The following is a 15699-nucleotide window of genomic DNA, read 5'->3' as shown; positions in this document are numbered from 1 at the left end:
TGTCAGGCAGATTATTTATGCTAGGTGAAGCAGCATGGTGGCGCAGTGGGTTAGCACTGCTGCCTCATGGCGCTGAGGTCCCAGGTTCGATCCCGGCTCTGGGTCACTGTCCGTGTGGAGTTTGCACATTCTTCCCATGTTTGCCTGGGTTTCGCCCCCACAACCCAAAGATGTGCAGGCTGGGTGGATTGGCCATGCTAAATTTCCCCTTAATTGGAAAAATGTATATTAAAAAAAATCTATGCAGGGTGAGCTCCTGGTGCCACTGCCACCAAGAGAGAGTCCACCATGGTGAGGAAACAAAACAGGGCTGTGCCACTGCACCCAAAAGAGGGATAGGAGACCCACAAATGGGATTTGGGCATCGCCAGCAAGGCCAGCATTTATTGCCCATCCCTAATTGCCCTTGAGGAGATGGTCACCTCCTTGAACCCTGCGATCTGTGTGGTGTAGGTGCACCCACAGAACTGATAGGGTGAGCAGAAGAAAACAAATAATTTGCATTTGTAGAGCACCTTTCATGATCTCAAGACATGGTGAGGTGAATTAGAGCCAACGGAATACATTTAAAGGGTGGTCGCATGTTACGTGGGGATACATGGCAATCAGCAATGAGATCATCTGTTTTAGTGATATTGGATAAAGCACAAGTATTGTTCGGGCCACTGGGGAGAATTTCAATGCATTTTTTTTTAAATTCTGGAGCGGGATCCTTTAAATCTGTCCGAGAATGCGAACAGGATCTTGTTTTAATGTCTCACCGGAAGATACCGGATGGTGCAGAACCTTCCCATTCTTCGTAGTGAGACAAGAGCACAAAACCTGTTGAGGCAGCAGCAAGAGTGGAACGAGCTGAGCAACGACTCACACCCTGACAACTTTTGAGAGGAGGAACTTTAAAAATGCAGAGGGAATCCAGCATTGAGCAACCCACTTTCAAAAACGGGTCTAGTGCAGTTGGTGCTGCTCCCTCTGGTACATCACAATCCATGTCCTGATGGTTTCTCTTTGGCCTACCAATTGACACACATGGTGGCATAGCTAAAACCCCTCGGGCTGCATATTGTAAATAAATGTAATTGTAAGTTTAATTAGGCACCTCAGAGTGCCATATTGAAAGACATTGAACTATTTTGCATTTTATTAATGTCAAATTTGAACTGTTATGTGATGTACCATTAACCATTTTATGAATAAAGTAAATGTTTCTGAAATAAAACATCATAGCGTAATATAGCATCATAGGGCAGCACGGTAGCATTGTGGATAGCACAATGGCTTCACAGCTCCAGGGCCCCAGGTTCAATTCCGGCTTGGGTCACTGTCTGTGCGGAGTCTGCACATCCTCCCCGTGTGTGCGTGGGTTTCCTCCGGGTGCTCCGGTTTCCTTCCACAGTCCAAAGATAGGTGGATTGGCCATGTTAAATTGCCCTTAGTGTACAAAATTGCCCTTAGTGTTGGGTGGGGTTACTGGGTTATGGGGATAGCTTGGAGGTGTTGAACTTGGGTAGGGTGTTCTTTCCTAGAGCCAGTGCAGACTCGATGGGCCGAATGGCCTCCTTCTGCACTGTAAATTCTATGAACTACCCCGCAAGTTAACATTGTCCAGTTTGGGCGGCACGGTGGCGCAGTGGTTAGCACTGGTGCCTACGGCGCTGAGGAGGCGGGTTCGAATCCCGGCCCTGGGTCACTGTCCGTGTGGAGTTTGCACGTTCTCCCCGTATCTGCGTGGGTTTCACTTGGCTAAATCGCTGGCTTTTAAAGCAGACCAAGCAGGTCAGCAGCACGGTTCGATTCCCGTACCAGCCTCCCCGGACAGGCGCCGGAATGTGGCGACTAAGGGCTTTTCACAGTAACTTCATTGAAGCCTACTCGGGATAATAAGCGATTTTAATTTCATTTCAAGATGTGCAGGTTAGGTGGGTTGGCCACGCTAAATTGCCCCTAAATTGGAAAAAAAAATTGGGTATAAAAAATACATTGTATAGTTAGCCCGCTCTCCCAAGACTCGGGTTGAAGTAGGAAAGCAGATTCACTGGCACAAGTATTTCTCTTTCACACAGATAACACTGATTAGAACAATTCTAAATCTGTCCTCACAGAACAAAAGGGACTATGCAAAGGTGTCTGAAGCGATTGTGAAGAAAATGAAAGCTGAGAGGGAAGCCACAATGGGAATTGGTGAAATGCTCCTTCAATTTAGCAGAAAGGTAAACACACAGCGAGCCTGTAAATGCAGCATTACAATGGATGGGAGTGTCTCACATGTAGAATCTAAATGGCAGAGATAAATGGGCTCAGGCTCCATGAGGACATTTCATTGAAATCACCGGCCACCCATGCTCTGCTGTTTGTTTTAAACATACCGTTTTTACCTTTCCTTGTTGTAGACAAAAGTAACCATTTGCCTATAAATAAATTGGATACAATGCTTGTGCATACAAAGATCAAGGTCATAAGGTTAGCACATTGCAGGAAGCAACTGCAAACCATTAGGTAGTACCACAGTGCTGGTGGTTCAAAAGTTAGAGAGCTTTCTTTCATTTACTCTTGCATCCAGAAAGCCCGGTGTGACTCACTCTGATGTTGACACCCAACACCTGCTGCATTTGGAGATGGACTACTTTAGTATCTGAGGAGTTGTGAATGGTGCTGAAAATTTGCAACAATCAGCGAAACCCCCACATATGCTGAGAGGGCGGCACAGTGCTCAGTGTCATAATATACACACAAGTATATGATGGTGCACAGACAGGCATTGATTGACACACAGAACACAGCAGCCAATCACCAGACAGGACACGGCCACTATAAAGCCAGAGGGCACTAGTTTTCCCGTTCTCTTGGGATGCAGCCTCTGAGACAGCCAGAGCCTGTGAGCAACAACACGAACATCCACCATGTGGTAGTAAGATAGTCTGGTCAGGTTAGCCTCAGGTCTCCAGTCAACTCAGCATAGTGTCAACCCAAAGTTTAAGTATGTTTAACAGTTGGTAGTTCAATAAAATAGAGTTGCATTTCTCCAAGTGTTCGAAGCCTGTCTCTCTCCCTGCTATGGTAAACGCAGTCCGCCCAGACCCAGCATACCCAACACATCACTCAGCACTGCTGCTTCACAGCGCCAGGAACACTGATTCACTCCTGACCTTGTGTGACTGTGTGGAGTTTGCACATTCTCCCCATGTTTGCGTGGGTTTCCTCCGGGTGCTCCGTTTTCCTCCCACAGTCCAAAGACGTGCAGCTTAATGGATTGGCCACGATAAATTGCTTCTAAGTGTCCAACGGTTAGGTGGTATTACGGGGATAGGATGGGCCATTGGGTCGAGGTATGGTGCTCTTTCAGAGGGTCGGTGCAGACTCGATGTGCCAAATAGCCTCATTTTGCACTATGATTGTATGATTCTATCAAAGTCATTGATGAAGCAGCTGAAAATGGTTGGGCCTAGGGCATGCGGTGATGCCCTGGAGTGGAGATTGACCCCAACCATCATAACCATCTTTCTTTGTGCTAGATGTGACTCCAAACAACGGAGGGTGTTCCCCCTGATTCCCATTGACTCCAGGTTTACTTGGGCTCCTCGATGCCACACTCTGTCAAATGCTGCCTTGATGTCACTCTCACCTCACCTCTGGAGTTCAGCTCTTTTTTCCATTTTGAACTATAATGAGGTCAGGAGCTAATTGATCCCAAGCTGAGTGTCAGTGAGCAGGTTATTGCTGAGTAAGTGCCATTTGATAGCAGTGTTGATGACTCCTTCCATCAAATAATTAAGTCAATTGATTTTTTTTTTAATTTTAGAGCACCCAATTCATTTTTCCAATTAAGGGGCAATTTAACACGGCCAATACACTTACTCTGCACATGTTTTGGGTTGTGGGAGTGAAACCCACGCAAACATGGGGAGAATGTGCAGTCAATAGATCTTGTTACCAAGCTGGAATAAAATGGTTGGTGTGGGCCAGTGAATAGGATGTTTTTCTTAAGTAAACTGCTTAAAAGGCAGGAAGGAAATCAGAGGTTGTCTTCCAGACGACTCATGACACGACTCCAACTCATGATGATGATGGCCCGCGATGCGTACAGGATGCCCCGAAGTATGTCCACCCACTCCTTCCCATCTTTTAGGCAGTGCCCTGAAATAAAAACAGCCTGACCACTCCAACTGTTTTATGGAGTGGACAACATATTGTTCTGGTCAATATGCTTGGTAATACGCTCAACTGACCTCTTATTATTTATTTTAAAATGACAGGTGGGTTGCCGATTTCTGTGACCACACACCCACTTGTGTTCGAGGGGCAGCTCGGGGGGGGGGGGGGGCGGGTAGATGGTGGGCTTGCTGCCCCTCGTAATTTACGTGCTGTTCTCAGACCCCATTCCCTCCTTCCACTGAATCCAGTCCCATAGTAACGTGGACCTCCTTACATTTCCAGCGGTGCCCACTACTGAGTTCCAGTGCTGCTGGGACTGCTGGGGCTGCCATCCAATCTGACTGGCCGGCAGCTCTCGAGAGTGGGTCCTCCTTCGACTGAGGGGAGGAAGTCCCACTTTTCGGCTGTTTCGCCTACCGTCAGTGCACTATTGCTCTGGTGTCAGCTCATTCCGGGTGTGTTGGCAACTGGCCAGCTCTTGCAACGGGGTAAGTGAGTGGGGGCTACATACGTGCCCCACCCCCATCAAATTCAGCCCCTAATCTCTGTTTCTGTCAGTTAACCAATCATCAGTCCATGTGAATCTGGTACCGTCCAGTCCCATGAGCCCTAATTTCATATAATGATCTTTTGGGTGGTACCTTATCAAATGATTTTTGAAATTCAAATGCACTACATTTTTAAAAAGAAATTTAGAGTGCCCACTTGTTTTTTTTCCCAACTAAGGGGCAACTTAGCGTGGCCAATCCACCTAACCTGCACATCTTTGGGTTGTGGGGGTGAGACCCACGCAGACATGGGGAGAATGTGCAAACTCCACACGGGCAGTCGACTTGGGTCCTCAACGTCGCAGTACCAGTGCTAACCACTGCGCGATGTGCCGCCCTCAAATGCACTACATTAATTGTTTCATCAGCCCACCCTACTAGTTACAATCTCCATAAGCTTTGACAGATTTATAAAACATGATATTCCTTTCATAAATTCTTGTTGACTCATGATGATCTCATGTTTTTTTTCAGTGCCCTGTTACCACAGTCCTAACAATGAATTCTTGCATTTTCCTTGCTACTGACGTCAGACCAACTGGTCTGTCGTTTCCTGCTTTCCCCCTTCCCCGTCCCCCTCTCTTAGATAGCAGGATTATGCTTGTACTTTCCAGAGACACTGCTCAAGGATCTAGGGAATCCTGGGAGATTCAAACCAAATTATACCAGGCGGGGCAATTAAAATTGGCCCATGATTGTTAGCGATCCTGCAGTCTCAGAGGACAATTACAGCTGAGCTAGGTTCTCTTCTCACCAACATCAGCAGTACGTTTCAGACGTATTCAGACATCATCTGGATGTGAATCAGTATCTGACTCCCCCCCCCTCCCCCCTTGAACAGTGCCTTTGCTAATTGACCTCGATAACGCATCACAAACCAAAAATTGAATATGTGATGTTTCTGGTCTGTATATTCAGTGTTACACTAAGTGGTGCCTTTACCTATTTAGGCCACTGGAAACTATCCATGTTAACCCCAGGCCTCACTGTTTTATTTGTTATTTTGGTTAATTTGTTTGGAAAATCAGTTTGGGTGGGCCAAAGCCTCCCTACAAATTCTAGCAATGTCACTGTTTTAAAGTGGATGGAGTAGTCTGGCCTACTCCAGCCCCACAATTAGGCTGGTTGAATAACTTTTTAAAAATATGTATATAAATTTGGGGTTTCCAGTTCTTTTCTTTTTCCAATTAAGGGGCAAATTAGCTTGGTCAATTCACCTACCGTGCACATCTTTGTGTTGTGGGCGTGAGACCCACACAGACGTGAAGAGAATGTGCAAACTCTACACAGACAGTGACCTGGGGGCCAGGATTGATCCCGGGTCCTCTGTGCCGTGAAGCAGCAGTGCTAACCATTGCGCCACTGTGCCAAACATGAAAGTTTTAAAGTTTTGAATAGCGGGTAAGCCACATCTTTTGATTATGCCTAAACTTGTTTCTCTTTAGAAAATTCTTTTTGAAAATGCTTCTCTGTAATCAGCAATTGAAGTGAAATAATTATATTCACAAATAGAAAAATGACAGCATTGCTGTTTGTGGGGAGCATACATTATCTGCCATGTTTCCTACAGTTCAAAACTATTACTTTGGCTGCAAAGGATTTTGGGATGCCCTCAAGCTGTGCAAGACACGATTTAAGTGCAAGTTTCTTTTCCCTCCAATTTAAAAAAAATACTTTTTGAGTTACAAAGCTCGGGCTCCGAGTGTAGTCAGGGGCGAACCCCTAATCCAGCTCCTTGCCTGCTCCAAAAACAAATTCAACTTCAAATTGAATCCCATTCATGGTCCCCACAAGGGAGACATACCAGATCGGAGCCAAAAGGCTACTACACTTGATCTTAGCCAAAAGGCCGAGAAGTTTTTTTCCCTCCAATGACTTAGAGAATTTATCCATTAAGTAAGTAAATAAACTGTTGCGATCAGAAACATTCAGGTTGAATCCCCAGTTAACTATTCTCAAAGGAGTTAGTGGAATGCACACTCCTAAATGACAGAGTACTCCTAGCCCGCTAACACTCATAAACAACAGCACTTGGCTGAGATGTCAGAGAGAAATTGGTGTTTGTGAAATTGTACTTTAGTCAAAATGGAGGGAATTGTCATGATTATGCAGACATGCAGATAATGATATACAGACAAGCAGCTAATGAACACAGAGAACAGGACATGACCAATGAGCAGGCAGGACACTCAGGGGTGGTATCTCAAGATAATGCGTGAACACTACCCCATCCCGAAACGGGAGGAACTCACCAGTGAGATGGTACACGCACGTTTTTTCACCAAGTTGGATGCATCACATGGATTTTGGCAAATCCAGCTGGATGAGTCCAGCAGAAGGCTCTGCACCTTCAACACACCGTTTGGCAGAAACTGCTGTAATCGCATGCCGTTTGGCACTGTTTCGGCATCGGAGATCTTCCATGGCATCATGGAGCAGATGATGGAGGGCATTGAAGGGGTTCGTGTGTACGTGGACGACATCAACATATGGTTCACGACCCCTGAAGAGCATATTTCCCGTCTCTAGCAGGTATTCCTGCCGTGTCCATGTGAATGGCCCAAAGCTGAACAGGTCCAAATGTTGCTTTGGCATGTCGACACTCAAGTTCCTAGGTGACCAGATCTCTCAGCAGGGCGTGCACTGGACACAGACAAGGTCAAGGCCATTGAAGCCATGAAGGTCCCTGAAGACAAGAAGGCGGTGCTGCGCTTCCTGGGCATGGTCAATTTTCTGGGCAAGTTCATCCCAAACCTGGGTTCATCTCACTCACCACGGCCCTACGAAACCTGGTGAAAAAGTCCACTGCCTTTGAGTGGAAGGCACAATATCAGGCAGAGTGGTTGGAGCTGAAAGCCAAGCCCACCACTGCACCCGTCTTGGCATTTTTCAATCCAGACAGAGAGACAAAGATCTTGATAGATGCGAGCCAAGATGGCATCGATGTGGTGCTGCTTCAACGCGATGACACTTCAACCTGGGCACCGGTAGCCTACACATCGAGGGCCATGACGCCCACCGAAACAAGGTATGCGCAAATAGAGAAGGAATGCCTGTGTCTTCTCACTGGCATTCTCATGTTTCACGACTATGTCTGCGGCCTGCTGACATTCACTGTTGAGACGGATCATAGGCCTCTGGCCCACATTATCCACAAGGACCTGAACGACATGACGCCCCTGTTGCAGTGCATCCTCCTCAAACTCAGAAGGTACGACTTTGACTTAGTGTACACGCCTGGCAAGGAGCTCATCATCGCTGATGCATTGTCTTGCTCCATCACATTGCCTAGTGAACCACTGGAAATTATCCGGCAGATTGAATCACAGGTGCAGCTGTGTTGCTAGCACCTTCCCCGCGTCTGATGAGAAGGTGGTTGGTATCCGCGAGGAGACAGCCAAAGACCCCCTCTAGCAGCGTGTCATGCACCACGTCGCCAATGGCTGGCAGAAAGGGCAGTACCCATTATTTCACAATGTAAAGTACAACCTGATGGTGATTGATGGTATCCTCCTCAAGCTGGACAGGATTGTCATTCCACTCAGTCTCCAGAGCTTGGTGCTCCACCAAATCCATGAGGGACACCTGGGCGTCGGGAAGTGCAGACGCAGAGCCAGGCAGGTTGTCTACTGGCCCGGTATTAGCCAGGACATCTCAAACATGGTCCTCAACTGTGCAACCTGTCAACTCTTCCAGCCAGTGCAGAGCAAGGAGACGCTCCAGCAGCATGAAATCGAGACATCCCCGTTTGTCCAAGGTTGGCATCGACCTTTTTTGTGCGCATGGTCGTGACTACGTGTTGATTATTGACTATTTCTCCAATTACCCTGAAATCGCGAAGCTTTCAGACCTCACATCTCAGACCGTCATCAAGGCCTGTAAGGAGACGTTCTCCAGCAATGGTATCCCACTCACTGTCATGAGTGACAATGGCCTGTGCTTCAAGAACCATGAGTGGTCAATGTTTGCTAAGTCATACCATTTCAAACATGTCACTTCCAGCCCACACTATCCGCAGTCCAATGGAAAGGTTGAAAAAGGGGTGCACATTGTGAAACAGCTCATCTGCAAGGCCATGGATTCTGTTTCTGACATCTACCTCGTGCTGCTTGCATACAGGGCGACCCCACTGTCCACTGGCATGTCGCCGGCTCAACTCCTGATGAACAGGGACCTGCGGACGACACTTCCAACCATACACTTGCCCAACCTTGATCACCTCCCGGTGCTGCAGAAGGTGCAGGAGCTCCGAAACCAGAAAAAGCAGGGCTATGATGCTCATGCCACCGATTTGCCCGTGTTATCCCCGGCAGACACTGTCAGGATCAAGATACAGAATGGTGGCTGGTCTGCTCCATCTGTCGTTGTTCGACAGGCTGCGCCCCGCTCGTATGTTGTAAGTATGGCTGATGGATCTGTTATGCGACGAAACAGACGGGCACTGCGCAAAGTTGCCTGCTCGCAACCGCTTTCTTCTCTGTTTCCGTCCGTTGTTTTGCCACCTCCTGATACCTCGAACTACGAGGCCACCAGTCCGGCTTCTATCCCTCCTGTCAAGGCACCGTCGTCTCCACCACCATCTCTTCGGCGGTCGACAAGTATCAGACGCAAGCCCCAGAGACTGGACTTATGAACATTTGTTTTGTTTGCTATGTTCTGTTATCTCACATTAGACAGCTGACTTCACATGTAAATCCGTTCACATATGCCACCGCTTGTAAATATGTTAATATATGCCACCACATGTCAGTACATTCCCATATGCCAACAAAACATTTTTTTAAATGGTGAGATGTCATGATATGCAGACATGCAGATAATGATATACAGACAGGCAGCCAATGAACACAGAGAACAGGGCATGACCAATGAGCAGGCAGGACACTCAGGGGTGGTATCTCACTATAAAAGGCACAAGGCACTCACACTCCGCCTCGTTCCACTGATGAACATCTACAGAGTGAGTCAGGGTGTATGTACAGTAACACACCTCCAGCACGTGGCTAAGAGCTAGTTTGGTTCAGTCAGACAGAGTAACCACACTTAGGTTAGCAGAGAGTCAAACTCATAGAGAGCTGTGCTAACTGTGCTACTGGTTCAATAAATCAGATTGAACTAACTTCAAGGTCTGGAGTATCGTTTGGTTAAAGCTGCTTCCAGTTGTGTTATCCCAGAGTACATAACATGACAGGAATGTGATGGAGAAATGAGAAAGGAATATACTTGGTGCTTAATGCATTTAAATCAAATCCTTTTTTGCAGGTTTTAAACAGAATTGACAGCCCATTTAAAATCAATGGTTAATACTTCCACCTTGTTGTATTCCTGCATTTGAGTCACAATGTTATGGATTGGAACTCCACTCCAGACAGTCTCACTGAGTGACAATGAGAACTCTGCTCTCTGAATATCTGGGTTGATATCTAGCAGGATGCTCGCAGTCATTGGGAGGGGAAGTGGTGAGCGGCCATAATGTCTGACCAGTGCCCCTGGTGGGCAGCTGTGAGTTGGGTTGAATAATATCTCCACATCGGAAGTGAATTTGCACAGGAAACAACCAAGAGCCCAATCTGCTGGATTTAAAGCAGTGAACGAAATTGGTTGTCCTGTGTTACATCGAAGAGGAGCAGAAGAGATGTACAGGACAATTTAATTATTTATTCAATAGCCAAGTCAGTTTTGAGCATCTCTGAAAATTGATTGCTCAGATTACAAATCAAAATGCTTTTCCAAAACAACATTTTAAAATAGAAGATCTAGTGCATTATGTTAGTTCCATTCTCCAGCACTATCTATTTTTAGTTTCAAAAGCTGTGAGAAACAACTATGTCTGATGTGTAAAATGTAAACTCTCACTTCGAAAGTCATGAGTCAGACGAACAAATGAGCTCTCTTTGTTTCCTCTTCTTTGGAAACGTCTAAGGAACTATTAACTCAGATGCAGTTTTACATTTTTATATTCAATATTCTGACTATACTTTGTTATTGGTAAAGAGCCAACTTCACGCCAATGTGCTTTTAGGGATCAAAAGATTCCTACAAGGCATTTATTTATACAGCATCTTTAACAGAATAAAATGCCCTGAGGCACCGTTCGGGGACATTGCAGAAGAAAATTTACATACACATTTTCCCTTCTTTTTTCTGACCTCTAAGTCCACCATCTTATCAGCTCCGTTTTTTTAATTTTCCAGTTGTACAAACTTGCTTGAACAGGTTTTCGTCCAAGTTAAGTTTTATGTCAATCCATATCTGACGTTCCTTCGGCCAGTGCACCCAACCATGTAAGTCCTTATACCCCCACCTAAGGAATTCATGCTTCTTTGCAAACCTGAAATTTTTCCTCATATGTTCGAATTTACTACATCAGGCTTTTTTCATAGCATCAAACAATTGCTTTTTGACAATCCTACAGATACCTACAGATATAGGACATTGGTGTGTTTAAATGTGCCCCTGCTGTGAAATCTTCTAGTTTTACATATGCGTTTAGTATAATGTCCAATTTAAATCATCGAACTGTTTCATTTAGTATTAATGGCTGCATCCAGCAGGTGGAATGTTACAAGCGGCACGGTGGCTCAGTGGTTGGCACTGCTGCCTCACAGTGCCTGGGACCTGGGTTCAATTCTGTCTGGCCTTGGGTGTCTGTGTGGAGTTTGCATTCTTACCTGTATGGGTTTCCTCCGGGTCTCCGCTTTTCTCCCAAAATCCAAAGATGGCCAGGTTAAGTGGATTGACTTAGCTAAATTCCTTCTTAGTTTCCAGTGACGGTTAGGCAGGGATTCTGGAATAGGGCAGTGAAGTAGGCCTAGTAGAGTTCTCTTTCAGAGGGATCTAACCAGTTGTCTAATCGAAACATAGAAACAACATCTGCTATTGCTAAGGGAACATCAATAAATTCTCATAGGCACATGACGAACAATTAGAAAAGGTACTTCAGCTGCATGGTGGCACAGTGGTTAGCACTGGGACTGCGGCGCTGAGGAGCCGGGTTCGAATCCCGGCCCTGGGTCATTGTCTGTGTGGAGTTTGCAGATTCTCCCCGTGTCTGCGTGGGTTTCGCCCCCACAAACAAAAGATGTGCAGGTTGGGTGGATTGGCCGTGTTAAATTACCCCTTAATTGGGAAGAAAATAATTGTACACTCTAAATTTAAAAAAAAGAAAAGGTACTTCAGTGCAGTGAAGTACCGATGTATAACTGTGGAATAATGAATAATGCTCCGAAAGGAGCCAGTTCCTTCAGAAGGAAATAGCAGGGAGAAACCAGGGACAGGGCATCCTCCGTGAGCAATGTAATGGATGCCACTGTGTCTCCTGCCAACGCAATATGGCCGCCGATACGTGTCAGCACCTGAGCATGTCCATGCATGTGCAGAAATCCAACAATGTAACACATAGTTTTACCCAGCCCAGTGAAAGCTAATTTTGCTTTGTAACTCAGTTCTTGCAAAAAGCTCTTAGTTTGTGGATTCCATAGGTCTCACATATCACCAGACGCAGGTAACTCTGAATATCTAGCTCACAAGGCTTTTATTGACACTTTGAGAGATGTGTTACAGTGTTTTACGATGAGCGACAGGGACAATTCTGAATCATTACTTGAACGCCGATGTTTGAACTCACTTTAATTATTTCTGTCGTCTGGAAGTTTGTAAGCACTGTGGACATATGTTGCTAAATATTCAGTGATCTGAAAATTTAGTCAAGACGGGAAATACAACGGTTGCAATGTTAGACTGAGTTCACTTATTTGAGCAGTTTGCCAAAGGGGCAGAATCCTGCCTGAAACGGTCTGCATATTCTGTCATGTTCTCAATTAATGATGTTGCAGAACTAAATATAATTTTGCAAAGTGCTAACAACCACTCTATTTTGATGCATGGTAAATAGTTCTTGAAAGTATATAAGCTGGGTCCCTGTCAACCATTACCCCCCCTACAAAGATGGCTGCCACCTTGCCCCCTATAAAGATGGTTGCCACTCATGTGTGCTGCTGGATTCTGGTGGGGGCCATGATGTGAGTGGTAACACACAGCAGCTCCTGCTTGAAGGCGTAGAAAAGAGCTTTTTACCTGAAATCGGGTGTAACTTTGATGGAAAAGTGTAACTGAAGGTCGGAGGTGAAGTTCCCCCCAGGAGTGGCATGCCTGCCAGGCGGCACGGTAGCACAGCGGTTAGCACAGTTGCTTCACAGTCCCAGGGACCTGGGTTCGCTTCCTGGCTTGGGTCACTGCCGCCCACATTGTCCCCTATAAATATGGTGGCCACGGATACAAACTGCGTATGGACCATGTTGGTAACAAACACAGCTAATGGAAGTACTTATTGAAATTTAAGTATATATGCTTTTCACAAAATTGACAACTCAAGTATGGATTCGCCAACCAACAACACATCTCTAACGTGAGTTTGTATGAGGAGAGATTGTACGGTTTAGGCCCATACTCTCTAGGGTTTAAAAGAATGAGGGGAGATCTAATTGAGGTTATACAAGATGCTAAAAGGTATGGATAAAGTAGACATGGAGCTGATGCTTCCTCTTGTCGGGCATTCTAAAACGAGAGGTCATAATCTTTTTTTTAATAAATTTAGATTAGCCAATTATTTTTTCCAATTAAGGGGCAATTTAGCGTGGCCAATCCACCTACTCTGCACATTTTTGGGTTGTGGGGGTGAGACCCACGCAGACACAGGGAGAATGTGCAAACTCCACACGGACAGTGACCCAGAGCCGGGATCGAACCTGGGACCTCAGCGGCGTGAGGTGGTTGTGCTAACCACTAGGCCACCGTGCTGCCCTAGAGGTCATAATCTTAGACTAAGAGTTCAAACAGATTTGAGGAAAAACTACGGGGGCGATTCTCCCAAATGGAGCCCAAGTGTTCGCGCCGTCATGAACGCTGTCGCGTTTCATGATGGCGCAAAACGGGCTTGGGGACGACCGATTCTGGCTCCCACAGGCGGCCAACACGGCGCTGGAGCGGTTCACACCACTCCAGCCTCCTTTCCCGACGCCAAATGGGCGCTGCGCCAGCCCATGCATGCGCAGTTGGGCCACGCAAAACTGCGCATGCGCGGGGGACTTCTTTAGCACGCAAACTGACTCAACATGGCATCGCTGTTCAGGGGCCAGTCGCGCAGGAAAGTAGGCCCCGGGGTGAGAGGCCTGCCCGCCGATCGGTGTGCCCCGATCACGGGCCAGACCCCATCGGAGGCCCCCCCCGGGGACGGAGCCCCCCCCTCCCCTCACAGGCCACCCCCCGACCGTTTGCGCAGAGTTCCCGCCGGCAGCGACCAGGGGTGAACGGCGCCGGCGGGACCCCATCGTATCCACATGGCCGCTCGGCCCTTCCAGGCCGGAGAATCGGCAGCCCAACGGCGCCGTCACGCGGTTGCGGCGATTCTCCGGCCCAGCGCGGGGCTCGGAGAATCGCCCCTTACTTCTCCGAATCTGTGGATTTCGCTACCCCATATTGTGGTGAATGCTGGGACAGTGAGTACATTTAAGGAGGATTTAGACAGAGTTTTAATTGGTAATGTGTTGAAGGGTTATAGAGAACAGGCAGGACGGTGGAGTTAGGCCAGGGTGGGATCAGCCATGATCACATTGACGGTGTTAGGTTTAGGAGGCTAAATTGCATATTCCCGCTCTTAGGTCATGTGTTCTAGGAGATGCTCTGGCTGATTTTGTAATTCAACTCTTGGTCTGTGACATTGTAGGTAACAGATGAGGGACATGTCAGCCATGATAGAATGGCGGAGCAGACCCGATGGGCCGAATGGCCTAATTATGCCCCTATATTTTATGAACTTATGAATTTATGAACGAATAATGAGGAACTGGAACTCTGGATGATTGCTCCGCTCCCAAGCCTCGGTAGGCAAATTTTTAAAAAGCTATTTTAAAAGGAATACGGTATGTGATTCATGCTTGGACAAGGAGGCTGCCACAAACTCACTGATGTACATGGAATAACTTAAATAGCTATAGCATTACTGAGAAGGTTTGCATATGTCAAGTGCCTCGCGCAATATCAGGGCAGTTTAATGTAAATTGGTTGTGCACGATAACATTTAGTAAAAATATATATTATTTTAATATATGTAAATCTTTCAGCTTCATGGATCCTGGATCTTTCTGCTTGTTCACTATGACACAGAAAGCTATGGTAAAGGAAAGGCCACGATCAGGTTTAATCCCATGACTGGTGAGTAAATCTCAGCTGGAGCAACAGAACGAAGAACAACAACTAACTGCATTTATGACGAGGCCATGTACTTTGGGAGCTGATCCTTCATCCACTTGACCCTCAGACCAGAATGCATGGAGGGGTGCTTCACAGAGGTGGGGGTGTCTGCCACAAACTGGGATGAGCATATGGCCATGGTAAGGGAGAAACTAGGCAGGTGGGGGCAATGTGCCCTCTCCATTACAGATAAGAACCTAGTCATCATATGTGAGGCAGACTGGGTATTGGTGTACGTGGGGCAGGCATGGCCCATGACCTGATCCTGCGCTGCAAAGACATCTTCTAACTTTTCCAAAGATCAAAGATGGATTATGCCTGCAGGGACACCACTTTAAAAAATGTGGATAAATGGAGGAAGAAACATGCCTCACATCGCCCTCATCCCGATGGCCACTTTTGTGTGCTGCGAAATCAAGCTGTGTATAGACCATTAGTAAGCAAACGCCAACTGTCACTACCCCAGCATTGGGCAAAGTGTCTTATCACCAGAACTTTCAAAAAAACACAAGATGTAGCTTGCTTGGTGGTGAGAAGGGCACTCCCTGTCAGGCCGTTGATGCACACTCAAAGGCCATGATTTCACCGCCTCATCGCGGCCGCCTTGGTGTCGATGAGAAACCTTTTGCGAGATTCGCAACGCTCAAAACATCTCGTGAGATTCAACCCAACCTCACGAGATATGATATGAAAATTTGTTGATGTACCATTTTTCAATGTACTCTGTCGATTATTCTTTTGTTTACTA

At 46.6% G+C, this 15699-nt stretch overlaps 1 non-coding gene across 1 annotated transcript; it reads right to left on the bottom strand.

The window, feature by feature from the left end:
* Window positions 1-6377: 6377 nt before the first annotated feature.
* LOC119968126 lies at window positions 6378-6561 on the bottom strand. Its single transcript, XR_005461135.1, has one exon. It is a non-coding gene; the product is annotated as a U2 spliceosomal RNA (small nuclear RNA).
* Window positions 6562-15699: the final 9138 nt, after the last annotated feature.

This window comes from Scyliorhinus canicula, chromosome 6 (genome assembly GCF_902713615.1).
Source record: "Scyliorhinus canicula chromosome 6, sScyCan1.1, whole genome shotgun sequence".
Classification (NCBI taxonomy): Eukaryota; Metazoa; Chordata; class Chondrichthyes; order Carcharhiniformes; family Scyliorhinidae; genus Scyliorhinus; species Scyliorhinus canicula.
Note: the sequence above shows the minus strand (reverse complement) of the source record. Positions and strands in the feature narration are given on the sequence as shown.